The sequence below is a fragment of the Alligator mississippiensis genome, chromosome 3, assembly GCF_030867095.1.
Source record: "Alligator mississippiensis isolate rAllMis1 chromosome 3, rAllMis1, whole genome shotgun sequence".
NCBI classification, from domain to species: Eukaryota; Metazoa; Chordata; order Crocodylia; family Alligatoridae; genus Alligator; species Alligator mississippiensis.
In genome coordinates, this window is record NC_081826.1 from 16,831,522 (window position 1) to 16,846,559 (window position 15,038).

Consider the following 15,038-nt stretch of genomic DNA (forward strand, 5'->3'; position numbering starts at 1 on the left):
AGTAGTCTAGAGCTGTGACCAAACACAAGTGCACGGCTGCAGATAGCTTCATAAATGGCTGACCAGGTGAACACTGCATGACGGTTCAAGTCTAGTATAGATATGCTAGATATATTCCATCATGGTATAGATATACTCTTGAAATCACTAGACTTGAAGCCACTTGCAATCGGTGGGAATGGAACCACTAGATCAGGGGTGGGCAAAATGCGGCCCCCGCCAGGCCTTTCCATCTGACCTGCGGGGCCCCTAAAAAATTCAGAAAATTAATATTAATCTGCCCTGGGCTGCCTGTCATGCAACCCTCGATGGCTTGTCAAAACTCAGTAAGCAGCCCTCTGCCCAAAATAATTGCCTGCCCCTGCACTAGATACACTTGGAAATCTGGGGTTAGGTCTTCCTTTGCCTTGGTTCTTCGACCTGTTTTCAGAATGGGAGGGGGGAAAGGGAGCAGAGGGAGTTCGGTTTGGGGGTTTCACAGCCCCCTCTGGAGGGTGGGGTAGATGTACTGGAGCCCCCTTACATGGAGGGGATCCAATTCACCCACCCCACCCTCCAGCACCTGCTGGGGAACCCCTAGAATGAGCTTCCTCTGCTCCCTTTCCCCCCTCCCATTCTGAAAACTTTGCAGCCTCACAGGGAGGAAGGGCCTTTGCTAAGGGAAACTGGCTACAGGCTGCAGCCAGCAGCTAGATTCCCCTCCCCCTGGAACCAACAGTGAATTTCTGTTTGCCTTGGGGGGATTGTTGCAACTCAGAACACTTCTTGCAAAGCATGCTCAGTTACAGTGGGGAGCTGCACTTCTGTCTGTACCCACTAACAATTTACCAGTGAATTAAAGGGTGCGGTGTTTTAGCACATCTGCTTTGCAATAATGGCCTACGCGGCTCAGTGGGTATATCTACATGTGGCGTTTACTGCAGAGCTGGCTAATTAGCTCTGCAATAAAATCTCTACATCTACACATGCAGCCCTATTAGGCCGTAGTAAACTAATAAGGTCTGCTGTAGGATAGTACTTGTAAATGCTAGGGTTATTTACTGTGCAACAGTGCACATGTAGATGCTGACAGGGCTGGCTGGGGCACAAGGGTGTTTCAGTGCAGGGGCTGTCTGCCCCATTACAGTGTGAGAAACACTGCCCCCCTGAGCAAAATCATAGTACATTTCAGAATAAAACAACTCCAGCTGGCTTTGGTTGACTTTCATCAGAAGCCATCTGACATATCATTATATTGCACTTTGACTTATTTACAAAGAATTAGAAACGATAGCACAGATTTGCATTTTCATTCCATATTTCAGCTTCTGAGCCATAAACCTGCTCTCACCTTAGAACTGTGAGAGTCCTTTGACTTTGCTCAAGCAGCACAGGTGTGGCCAGGAGATAAATTTGGCCTAGAATGTTTTCCCACATTAACCATTCATTTGATATTTTCAATAGACCATACAAAGGCAACAGGTTTATCAAGCCAGATATTGTTGGGACACCCAGAGCACAAAGGAAAACAACACTACTGAGCTGAAAGCTGTGGAGCTTAAACTGTAAACAGGATTCCATTGTGTGCGACTCAGACCCATTAACATTTGAGTTCGAGGGAGGGGAAAGAAATCTATAATGATTTTTACACATTAACTATTAGGAACAAATAAGATTAAAAATAACAGAACTGCTCACCTTGCTGGTAGATGTTCAACGTGGTTTATTTCTGTGTAGGTGAGCATATTGTGGACTTAGATTGTTGTGGTCTTCTAGAATACCCCATTTTATTTTTTCTTTAGCTTTCTCTTTGTCAAAGACCCCCATTGGCCTGCTGGAGTTAGGACTCCAGTGAGGAACCCTGGGAAACAACCATGTTGTGTGATCACTGAACACACGTGCTGCCCTATGTGCCCTTTCTTTAAGGTTATCCAGATGTTTTGGATGCTACAAAGAGGGTCAACTTCCTGAAATAGTATTTCTGCCCAATACACAGAGCAGACAGTAAATGATAATGCAGGTGTTTCTGTCCCTCCTCTCAGAATCATTTATAAAGAAATGTGCCAATGAAGAAAAAAAGCCTTTTCTAATGGTTTTAAAGTTATGGGACATACTGTATCAGTTAGGGGAAAGGGTACTCCAGTTGTTAGGGACTTGAGAGAAGCAGCTCTGCTACAGGCATTGTGTGATCCTGGACAAGCTATTTAGAGCTTGTCTACACTGAGGCAGAGCAGGTGGGTTATTCCCCACCCATGTTACAAACAGAGGAATATGCTGGCAAGATCCCTCTGCTGTTACTTTCAAGATCTTGGCCACTCGTGTGCTTGAAAAGGTCCACTTGTGACAACCCTAGAACCTTTTCACTGGCATGTTTTCAGGTATGGAGTTGGTAGGCAGAGATATAAATGACTGAACTTGGGAATCACCTAACCAGGGCCTACCTACATCATGGTATAGATATACTCTTGAAATCACTAGACTTGAAGCCACTTGCAATCAGTGGGAATGGATCCACTAGATACACTTGGAAATCTCAGGTTAGGGCTTCCTTTGCCTTGGTTCTCTCCTGCGGAAAAAAAAATACATCCCTTCTCAAAGATATTGTCAGGTTTTTGTGCAAAGTTGATTAGGGGTTTTCTTCACTGACTGAAGTGGAAAAAAAAAATCAGGCAGATAGTTTTATGAGTCAACCAGAAATTATGTTCTATTTTTCCAGCAAAATGAAAAAAAAATGTTTTGGACTAAATGAATTGTCCCAAAACACCTGAAACTATTCAGTGTGTTTCAGGCTAGGGGTTGGCTTTACTTTTTAAGTAAACCTAATTTAGGCAAATTTCAAATGGAAATAAAATTTCAAAATGTTGAAATGCTTCATTTTGGACACATCAAAATTCAATTACATTTCCAAACAACTGAAAAAGTGAGAAAGATCCTCTTTTTAGCTGGTCAAATTCAACAGATCCAACATGAATTCACCAATAGTTTCAGCTAAACCATTTAGGCATTTTTCTGTGCAGGAGTCAGGGAAGGTATTTTAAAAAAATGAACCAGCTCTGATAAATTCATTTATCAAATGCTATTCAGATACTAAAGTGGCAGGAGCTATCTATGATAGATTGTCATGAAATCCTATGGCTTGTATAAAGACCCTCATCTCCCATTGAAATAAAAGTATTGTACTCCTTGGCTAGGGACAGACATTCAAAAAGCCTGAGCCTGAATTGATTAAATCTTTTCAGGTTAGTCTAACCTGGCTAGGCTAAATCAGTTTCGTAACTAGAGCAGCCCTCTCATCCCTTCCACAGCACTGAGCTGGGGGGGGGGGGGAATGTGGCCAAACCCCAGCAAGAGGCTCTGATTAGCCCAGCAGGGAATTGATAACAGTGTTTATCACCTCTAACTCAGTGTTTATCACCCAGTTAAGAAAACAACAGAGGGACATTACCAGCTACCTGCTGATATTGCCTGTTGATTCAGCACGGACCTTAGCTAGCATGTGGTCTGCTAGCTAATACACAGACACTTCCTCAGCAAGGCATGGGGTAGGGGGAATTCCTGTTTATCAGGGAGTGCTGGAGTGGGTCAGGGGGGAGCAGCCTGCAGTCCTTGCAAGACTGCCCTCCTGTCTGGTAAACAGCATGAGATTGGCATAGACTTCTATTATGGCTACCCAACACCCTAGCAAAAGCTATGTACATCTATATAATCAGCAAAATACCTATTCTTTGGGGTTTCTGTTACTTTTCTTTTGACGGAGCAAAATATTTTTTGGGATAAGTTTTAGGGGGAGGTTTTAGATTTATTTCACTTCTTTTTTATATTAGTGTTTCTCTGTGTATTTTTTATGAATTTGGTATTGTAAAAAGAAGGTGTCAGTGTCAGTGGCACCACTTTTATGGTGGAAAGGTCTACTTATCTTCTCCCCTAAGATACCCAGATGGCAATTTACACTAAGTTCTCACTTATGTGGAGAACTCTATTCTACTGCACCCTCCTGCTTGTGAGGGCTCTCAGGAGATAACAAGACTGTATAAGTTTCAAGGGCCATCATGCAGCTCCTACTTTCAGTGTCAATGGCCTCTGAAGGCTATAGTACCCAACGCAGAGTCCTGCATCACTTCAGCTGCACTCCTACCCCTGCAATCCTGGATCTGCCCATGGGCATGATTTCCTATTCTAATGCAGCTTATTATATGCATCCTTTAGGGGTGAAACCAAAGTCTCGCCTTTTGCTTTCCCTTCCCCACCCATTTCAGGACACTTCGGATAGACTTGGGAAACAGCAACAATAACTCCACAATATCCATCATGACAGATAACTTTATTCATTATTATTCTAGTCTCCTGCACAGAGTAAAATTCAAGATTCAGGGGAACAACTTAATGCAAATGATGTTGCATGGTAGATGGAGCCAAAAATTACTCCATGGAGTAAAGAAATGTGTATGAATTACATCAGGAAATTCACTCACTATGATTATAACAGCAGGTCTCAGTAACAGTCTGAACATTCAATGAGCAGTGCTGACTCATGCAAACAGCATTGTCCATCACTAGCAATACTGTTAAAATCAACAGGCCGAGCTGCATAAGTAAATACTAATCAATGGAAGCACAGCTAGCAGAAACAGGCCTGAAATGATGACATTATTTTATAACTACTACAACTGCAGTTCTTTTTTTTTTTCTGCCTTCATTTTAATTTAGAGGAATTTTATGATGATGGGTTTATTTGAGCAATTGGACACTTACGTGGAATGACAGCCAGTTGTTCATCTGAAATTTCTTCAAGCTCTAGTGAATGAGCCCATTGATGCTCATAAGCTCGCTGCAGAATTGAACCATCAGGACTGACTCCTACTGCCGTTACCATTCATCATCATGGAGGACTCTACTCTAGTTCAGTGCTAAAGCAATCTGTTGCAGTCAGCAAAAGTGAGCGGCAGTCATCTGGGAAGTGAGGAGGGTAAGAGAAGGTCAACCACAATATTTTAGGACAAGGCCAGAGCCACAGTAATCAGATAGTGACCCACATCATAGTGGGGTTCAGAACCAATGTTTCTTTTTAGGCTCATCACAATTATTTTTGCATTTTTAAAGACACAGGGGTTTTCTAATCCCACCGCGTCTGCATTCTGAGGATGCTCAGAAAGGTATGAGTCCAAAAAAACCTGGTATTTTGTTAGCTCCTTTCTTCTTTTCTGCTATAGTAATTCCAGAGTAGTTCTCTTAATAGAGTTACTGTATGTCAGCATAAAACCAGACAGAAGAATTGTAGAAAACTCGGGTTAGAAAGGACCTCAAGGGTCACTTAGTCCAATTTCCTGCTCAAAGCTGGATCTTCTCTGTCTAAAATATCTCAGACAAATGCTGGTCTAACCTGAATTTAAAGGTGAGCCTTAAAATAAGGCTCACTGCTTTTAAATATTTCTTCTTCCTCCTGCAAAGAGCTAACAATAAAAATGCAGTTTACCATTGTATCTATTATTCTTTGTTATGATTGTCCACAAGGACCCTCAAGTATGGAGAGAAACACCACCCTGGCCTTATAAGATTCTAGCCAGCAATGTCCCATGAGTCCAGGCACAACACCACAACCTCCCTTTTCCAATGTAAAAAGTACCACGAACTCAACAACACTTCATTTCCTTTTACGAATTCTGAATTCTGCCACCCACCACTTTGAGAAGGTACTCGGGGGCACACATCCATATAGATAATTATCTCTAAGAACAACCGTTACTGTTAACGATGGCTTTTCTTTTCTCTTCCAAAAATTACCCACATCAATCTCCACTCTTTAGGGACTAACAAGCAGTAATGACCTGCCTTGAAGGGTAATTGAGAAGCAGTTTCAAGATTGTTTTCCTAAATGGAGCATGCGAACCAGTAGCAAAATGAGGAGTAACACCATGCAGAGGCACACCTACAGCTCCAAGTAGCATTCTTGTATATCTCAATGACAGAGACATTAGGAAGGTAGGACAAGGAATAGTCTTAGAATAAAGTGAACAGGCTTTCTATGTTATGTACACTGCTTTGCTGATCAGGACAGAGTACTACATGGAACAAAGAACATCATTAGTCTGGGACCTCACCACAATATATTGTAGGAATGGACTCTGGGACATTCCTAGGACCTTGAGCCAAGCAAATTAAATGTATTTCATGATTAAATCAATTATTCCTCTAATGAATTTATTCTTGAATGAAAATCTACCTTGTTTTTCAAGGAGAAGAATATTTATGGACATGTCGCAACAGCCAAAATGTACTATGTACTCACAAAAGGTAAAGACAAAAGATGTTCTTAGAGCTGGTAAATTAGAAGGGCTAAATACAGAGGCAAGGCTGCAGAAAGATATGATTTACTTGGCCAAAGCTGTCATTTATCATAGGAGTGCCAGATTCATAAGGCCAGAACAATTGCCATTCCAATAGTTCATCGCTTTGAATACACACCATAAAAGACTGTCCTATTATAGCAGTGCACAAATTGATAACCCACTAGACTATTTTACACAGGTGTTTAGTGAGGAAGAAAAGGAGAGTTCTCTACCTCAGTGCTTGCTTCAATGAATCAGACTTAAAAGCCACCAAAGATCAAACAAATGGTAGTACTTGTGCATATTTAACAATGCTCTCATAGCTCTCATTTCCCATACACCTGCTTTCCAGCGTCCAGTTGTTCTTTGTGGAAATCCTGTTTTTATTGCAGAATGTGGTTTTCCAACAGTACCTAATCATTTCAGTTCCAATCAAAAGACAGTTCTTATAAGCATCTGTAGCAAAACACACCTCGGGACTTGATGCAGATCCAAGTGAATTGCTCAAACAGCAGATGCTTTTTAAACCTATAAAGCTATTTTCTAGTGGCATTGAAAAGAAGGAAAAAATATGGTATAATCACAGCAGGCATTAAATGAATAATAAAATAGCAGCAGGGGAGACTAGATTAGTACTATTCAGGAGAAGCGGGTCTGGTTTTTAGACCAGACTAACATTATCTGTAATAATATTTGATCATTAGAGCTGCTACTTTGTTTTCAAATACACTGCATAGACTCGGTCTTAGACCAGCGATGACGCTAGCATTTTGATTTTTAGAGAAACTAGGACAAGAACAAAAATAATTACAAGAGAATAAAATTGAGAGACCCTGTCAGAATAGGCTAAACCAGATTCCAATAAAGGCTTTCAGATACTGGGTGCAGCAAAGGTATTTAGAGAGAATGAGACCATGGTTCACTATATGTCCTCATCTGACAATAACACTGAAAGTCAGATACCCAAGGAAAAAATCTCCTCTTCCTCCAGCTTACAGATGTCTAGAAGCAATACCCTTTTCCTCTAGTGTCTGTCTCCTTTATTAGAATCAAAATGTAACTATTGAACATCTTGAAAATGCTTTTATTAAAAGAAAACTACAGAGCAAGAAAATGTGTTTCCACCAAGCTTGAGTTTGAGCTTTGTTTCCCTTGTTTACCAGGGACCATACTCTGTTTAGCACACTGTACAGTGCAGAAAGACATGAGTGCACAAATACAACATACAATATAACCACAGTGTCTTCATACCTGCCTTTTCACTTTTCAGTTTCCATTTATTTAATTGCTTTAAGTTAAAAAAAAAAAAAAAAAAAGTAAACCCCCCAAAATGCAGGAAAAACTAAACCAGTGACCAGTTCTTTAGAAAAAAAACAAAAGAACATTAGATATGATTTCTTAATCTCACTTTGGCTCATGCAGTCATTGACGGCCTTTCTATTTCTGCAACTGCATGGGGTTTTAAATTCCATTTTCAAGTTTTAGCCTCTGGAGGGCCTACAGAAGTATGAGGTACAACTGGCATGGTATACAATCACTTGATATAACTCTATACTTCTGATGTCCCCACTTCCTTTGAATTTCACTGTGATGTATTAAGTAATCTGGGCTCAAAATGCATATTATGTTCAGGTTCTGGGGAGGCTAAACTAGGGGTGTCAAAGATCTGGCCTGTGGAACCACACCATCAGGCCCCAAGTGCTGGCTTCACCCCGGGCTACTATAGGGTCCCCGCCGCACTCAATATCCAGCACCCACAGCACCCACTCCAGTGAGTTTGGCACTGGACCACACATACTGCTGGCTCCAGCCAGTCCAGGGCAAGCACCATGGGTAATGTGTGTCCTGCATGTGGGACAGTCCTGGACCAGCCAGAGCAGGTACTGGATTCAGCATATAGGTGGGGGTGGGAGTGGGCGGGGGGGAGGGGGCCCAATTAGTCTGTGGGGGCCCCACACCATTCATTTGATCCATGGACTGGTCTCATGCCCCTGGGTTAAACTGTGTGGATGCACTGCATTGAAGCTGCCATGTTAAGGGTTTTCACATTTTGTAGCAGAGGAAGAAAAGTAAAAAACAATGTTGTCATGGACTGTTAGTGAAAGCTGCAGCCTCTCAGATGCTATGACAAGGGTCAGGAGGAATTAAGGAAGATAGGTAATATTGCAAAAGCCTTCCTGAGAGGACTTAGCATTCCAGTGTTGATTTCATGGAGCATTTTTTGCATCAATTTCTAATAATCATTTGAAGCTGAAATAATATCAGTGCTCAGGTAAGCATCATAAAGCCGTCAGTTCAGGCTGACTCTTGAAAGGGGCTGAGCATTTTTTTCAACTTTCATGGCTGTGTCCAGACAAGCGTGGACGTTTGGTTCCTCAGGGACAACTAACAGCCGGACATCTTGTGCTGCAGCTAGTTGTCCCCAGGGAACACCTGTGCCATGTACTCTCTGGCGCATGGTAGGTTACCTTGGATTATAGTTCCATAGTTTCTAGGGTCGGAAGGGACCTGAACAGATCATCAGGTCTGACCCCCTGCCCTGGGCGGGAACGAGTGCTGGGATCATAATACCCCAGCCAGATATCTATCCAACCTCCTCTTGAGCCTTGACTCTCAAGGTAGGGGAGAGTACCACCTCCCTAACTGTAAAGTAATGCCTCCTGATATCAAGCCTGAACCTACTCTCAATCAATTTATGCCATTATTCCTTGTTATCCCAGGTAGTGTCCAGAGGAACAGAGCATCACCTATTTTCCACTAGTACCCCCTGGTGAGTTTATAGATGGCCACCAGATCCTCTCTCAGTCTTCTCCTGTGGAGGCTGGATAGACTCAGGCCCTTTAGTCTATCTTCATAGGGCCTGGCCCCTGGTGCCCCCTGACCATGCGAGTGGCCCTCCTCTGGACCCTCTCAATGCTAGCCACATCCCTCTTGAAGTGCGGTGCCCAGAACTGGATGCAGTACTCCAGCTGTGGCCTGACCAGTGCTGCATAGAGGGGGAGGATCACCTCCCTGGACCTGCTTGTGATGCATCTGTGGATGCACAACAATGTGCAGTTAGCTTTACTGACTGCTTCCTCGCATTGGTGGCTCATGTCCAACAATGACTCCAAGATCCCTTTCAGCCACCATGTTGACAAGAAGGGTGTTCCCCAGAAGGTGTGTTGCAGTTTCCTTCTCCCTAGATGCAGCACCTTGCACTTGTCTGCATTGAACTCCACCCTATTCTCATCCGCCTACCTCTGTAACCCGTCTAGATCTAGTTGGACTCTGTCCCTCCCTTCCAGCGTGCCCACCTCCCCCCACATCTGTGTGTCATCAGCAAATTTGGATGGCATGCTTTCCACGCCCACTTCCAAGTCGCTGATAAAGATGTTGAATAGCACAGGCCCAAGGACTGAGCCCTGGGGAACTCCACTGCCCACATCCCTCCAGGTCAAAAATGACCCATCCACCACTGCTCTCTGGGTGTGACCATCAAGCCAATCTGCCACCCATCTGACTGTGTAGGCATCAATGCTGCAGTCACCTAGTTTTTTTTACAAGCATGGGGTGAGAAACAGTGTAAAAGGCCTTCTTGAAGTCCAGGTAGACAACTTCCACCTCAGCGCCCGCATCCAAGGACTTTGTGACCTGGCCATAAAAGGAAACAAAGTTAGTCAGGCAGGATCTGCCTGCAATGAACCTGTGTTGGTTGCTCCTGAGCATTACCTCCCATGCTGGGCCCCTGCAGATGTGCTCCTTGATAATTTTCTCAAAGGTCTTCCCAAGGACTGAGGTGAGACTAACTGGCCTATAGTTACCCAGGTCCTCCTTTCTCTCCTTGTAAACAGGAACCACATTGGCCCTTTTCCAGTCCTCTGGTACCTGGCCAGAGCACCACGAGCGTTCATACAGCCGTGCCAGGGGCCCTTCTATGACCTTCGCCAATTCCCTCAATACCCTCAGATGAAAAGCATTTGAACTTGCTGATTTAAACACGTCCAGCCCCTCCAGAAGTTCCCTAACTAGATCATTCCTGACCCTAGGCATAGCATCGTGTCCCCTGAGCCTGTCTGTAATCCTAGTGGGGGAGTTGTCCTGGTCCCTGCTCAGAAATATGGAGGCAAAGAACTCGTTGAAGAGATCAGATTAGGTAGGGGATGCTGAAGCCAGCAACTGTCCTGGTCCCAACAGCCTTACCTGGGGTCCTGGGGGCCAGGGAAGCTGCAGCCACATTGATACTGCAACTTGAAGCCTGGCTGGCAGCCTCCAGTTTTGGGTGGCATATGCTGCTTCCATGTGCACCACCCCACTTTTTTTCTGCACAGGTGTTTTTGACCCCTGGATCTCTCCCCCTCCCTCCCCCCCCCGCTGCAAAGTAGCAGTACGGGCAATGCCTGAATGTTTAATGTGCGACATACCACACAGCCACGCTCGTCTGGAAGGGGCCCCCATTCGGCCAAATCTGGTGGACTAAAGCGTAGTCTTGGATCTTGCAAGCTGACTGTGTGACCATGGATCTCTCCACTCTCATGAAGGCACATGCCAGTCAATGGGGCTGCAAATAGGCCCAACCACATGCAGGCAGTCAAAGAGTCTGGGCCTTAACTCAGACAGGATGGTACTGGAAACTCTTCTTGCCTTCAATGGTAATTTACCTGAGTAAAGAGAGAGTGAAAATTATGTAAAGACCTAAGCATTTGATGCACTAACTTTAGCAGGACTTAGAGGTCCTCAGCACTCAGCCATGTCAGATCCTAATATGAGTGAACCCTTGGAGATTTGGGCTTTGTTTTCATTTGGGTCCTTCCACCGAGTTTATCCAAAATATTCAATTATGCTGAGTCAGCATAACAGAGATAGAGGCAGGTTTTGCATAAGATATGTCATTTGCACTTTTACAGCTGACTAGAAACTTTGCAAGATCCTATCTTTGTGGCTTTGGCATTCAAGATCCTTTACCCACTGGAAGCCAAAATGCAAAAACAAACCAAACTCTCCAAATATTTGCCTCAACATTTAAAATAAAAGATAAAACAATCACAACCCAAAATACCAATCTAGGCCCAAGCTCAAGCTCATTTTACGGTAGTGAGAATCAGGCCATGCCGTGTTATTATGTTAAGCCAGCTGATCCTCCTGCCATTTAACGAGGCAGTGAAAAACGATCCTATAGGATTATATTACAATTGTTTCATTTGAAAAAATCTGCGCTATAATATCCTGGGCCCTGAGTGCTTCAATAGCAAGGGGTAAAGCACCGAGCAATGAAGATGTCATTAAAATGGTGTTGCAATAGCACCTTTGGTTATTGGAAGATGAATTCACTGCACCATCAATATATTCAATTAAATATACATTTGACCAGTTAAACTAGAAACAAAGGTTCAACTGCTTGAAAGAGATGCCTTCACATTAAAGTTCCTGTATTGTTTGGCTGTCATCTGAATACATCAAAAACACACATCATGTATAAATCAACCATGCTTTATTGTCTAATTACATTTCTACTATTTTAATAGGCATAGAAATCAACATTTCTGAGACTGAATATAGGTAAATTATGTAAAAAAACCCACAACATTATGGTAGTGGGAAAGAATGAAAAAATCAGTCTTAATTACTGGACATTGGTCATTATTAATACTTTCATTTTATCCTCAGTATTTATTCTGGCCTACATTTTTATCTATAGAAGAGAAATGAGGTTATTATTCTAATTCTGGAGGACCCCATTGGTTGCATCTAGTGATATAAAAGAAGAGGCTGAAAATAGAGCAACTCCTCAGTTCTCATCTCTGCTGCTTTCACTCTTGCACTGTTTCTTTTTGTCTTAGTTTACATTCTTGTTTAGATACACTCCAGTTCTTTCATGACTTGCTAATTTTTTAATTGGGGAAGAATGGTTTTCCTTAGCCATGAAAAATCTCTGTCTTTTTTTCCCTTTCTTGCTAACCCAAGTCTGTTTTTCACATAATTCAGTCTCTAATTAGTCTGTTTGCTAGCTGGTCATGTTCGCATTGTCTCAGTTTTATTACAAAAGTTATGAACATAATAGTCCATGGTCTTTTCTAGAATTCACTGAAAATTTTACCATCCCACATCCCTGTCCTACGATGAGGGATGGTGGGGCAGGCTCTTGGTTCAGCATCTGAATCTTACACAATTGTGCTAGCAGGGAATCCCCATGCAACAGGATTTTTTTCTGCTTGATACCTGGTGCCAATTGCAGCCCACCTTGGTAGCAACAGAGGTCAATATCTCTGAAGAGAATATGGCCCACACACTGGAAATCAAATTATTAAAAACAAAGAGGATGGCCAACAGAAGTGATAAAAAGTCAGTGTACAAATGTAGTGCTAGGTTTATAAAAAACAGGACTTGTGAGCCCATAAAGCATCCAAACCCTGATACGGCACCCAATCAAACACAGGTAGATAAAGTGCTCACCCATGTGCATGTATAGTCAGATTTTGTGTTCACCTGCAGTCACTTCCTGTGCACGTAAGTCACATATGCACATATGCAAATTGTAATTTATGTGCAGTTGAACATGTTTTACAATTGGGAATTAAGGAAGATGACAAAGACCAAAATGGCCCAGTAGAGCACTTAATTTTAGCTTCCTAGATGAAAATAGGATGAAGTGCTCATGTGGATCAGTGAGTGACATAACCTTGGGAGCTCTAGAACAGGGGTGTCAAACTCATCCCTTGCCCTAGACTGGATTTGAACCACAGGGCTTCTTGTCCACCACATCTGTGGGGGAAGTAGTAGCTGTGGTGGGACCAGTGGCTGTGGTGGCAGTGAGGCCAGCTGTGGCACAGTTGCAGTGGAGCAAGCAGCCACAGGGCAAGTCTTGCTGCAAAGGCCATGTTCAGCAGGACCCCAGGGCATCCATGCCAGGCCCCACCCTCTGCTAGCCCCATCACCAACTTCCTTGGCCAGCTAGTAGCTTGGAGGGCTGGATGGAGTGGCTCTGCAACCAGTCCACCCACAGCCTGTATGTTTGACACCTCTGCTCTAGGACATCAGGCCAATTATACTGCATCAGGCCTTGTTTCTGTAATGACTTACAGTGTGTAAAAGTTAAGTACACAGGAGAGGACATCACAATGATACTCATAGTCCATAAAGTTGACTACATGCACGTTCTGGCCCTGAGGAGGATTTGGAAGCCTAAGCCTATGCATCCATGTCTATTCTGCCCATTTTTTTCTTTAAAACACAGTAAAAAAAACCAAATGATCCAAAAACGACGTCAACCCATAAAATTCCCTCCTTTCCGTGAAAGTTGCCTCCAAAAAGAAAAAAGCTTTTCCTCAAAATGACAAATTCTGGTTCTTTTAAACCAAGAACAATAAGGAAAATAAATTGTCGGTGGCTTTGGATGGGGCAATCCTACCTTTTGACCCTCATCATAAAAATACATGCACACATTCACTACAGCTAAATGGATCTACAGTACCAACGTTTCCAAAATAAAAAGCCTACAAAACCCATACATGTCAACAGTACTAATAATTAAATGTGGCAAATGAACAGATTATGCATGTCAATTAGAAAGTGTGTAACCTTTGTATGTGCTGTAAGTCTTTGGCATTCATATTGGCTCTTTTGGGAGTATGTTAAAGACCACATTTTGCAAAGGACAATTACTTTAATTTGAAAGTTATTCAGATAGAAGTTTCTTTGCAAAATTAAGGTTGTAATTATTATGTTGAGTGAAATATGAAACACTTGTGAGGAAGACATGCCACCCAAAATGCAGAGTTGGGGTTCAACTGGTTGAAAGCATAGAGTATATCAGAGTCTTCCTTTTTTTTGTTTGGAGGCTGGATGTCAGTTTTTAGCATAAAGGCAAATACAGCTGTGGGTTCCTGGCTTTACAAGGATGTTGTCATGTAAAGTAAAATTGTAGAGTTAAATAAAAGCACCCCTTTTCCGTGGGAAAAAACCCCAGCTGATAGCTTGTGTCATGCATTATGAGGAACTAAACGCTCATAGTCTGCACAATTCTTCCCACAGGGAGCTCGGATATTCAGACTGCATCTCTCCCCCCATAGGCTGTAATATGGCAAGCATGAAAATAGTTCGTCAAAGCTCCTGCCACTATGCTGAACGTCATCAGACCCTCTCCTTCATCACTTGAAATAAGAGTATGTAGTATTCTTGTTAAAGAAGATTAATCAGCCATGAAGTCAATGACTGAGTGAACCCCATGTATTTGGTCTCAGTCATGGTATTTTTAGACTAACTGGAGACAATACTGCTGATTTAGAACATCTGCTGAAAGATGACGTCCTCTCAAGGCACTCAAAAGAGATCATGAGCAATAATGTTCAGAATTAATAGCAATGTTTTACACTTCTCTAGCCATTTCCCCTAGAAGATCTCAAAAGCTCATGATATACATATCAGTGAGCTCAACTTCCAACACTTCTGTGAAGTAGAAATAGTATTCATATTTAACAGACAGTGAGGTGAAAACATAGAGAGGTCAAATAACTTGCCTATGGTCACACGAGAAATCTTAGGCAGGGCTGGGAATATAAACCAGGTCTCCCCCTGTGGAGTCTTGCACTTTAATCACTACACCATACTCTGACCTTTTTGTGCTTCAGGAACCTATCTAACTATCTGGGATATGCAGCTGTTAGTAATAACACACTACTTGCTTAAACTAAGAACATACCAGCAGACAGAGATACAGTAGGTTAATAGTTGTTCCAAGAAGCAAACATTTAAGGT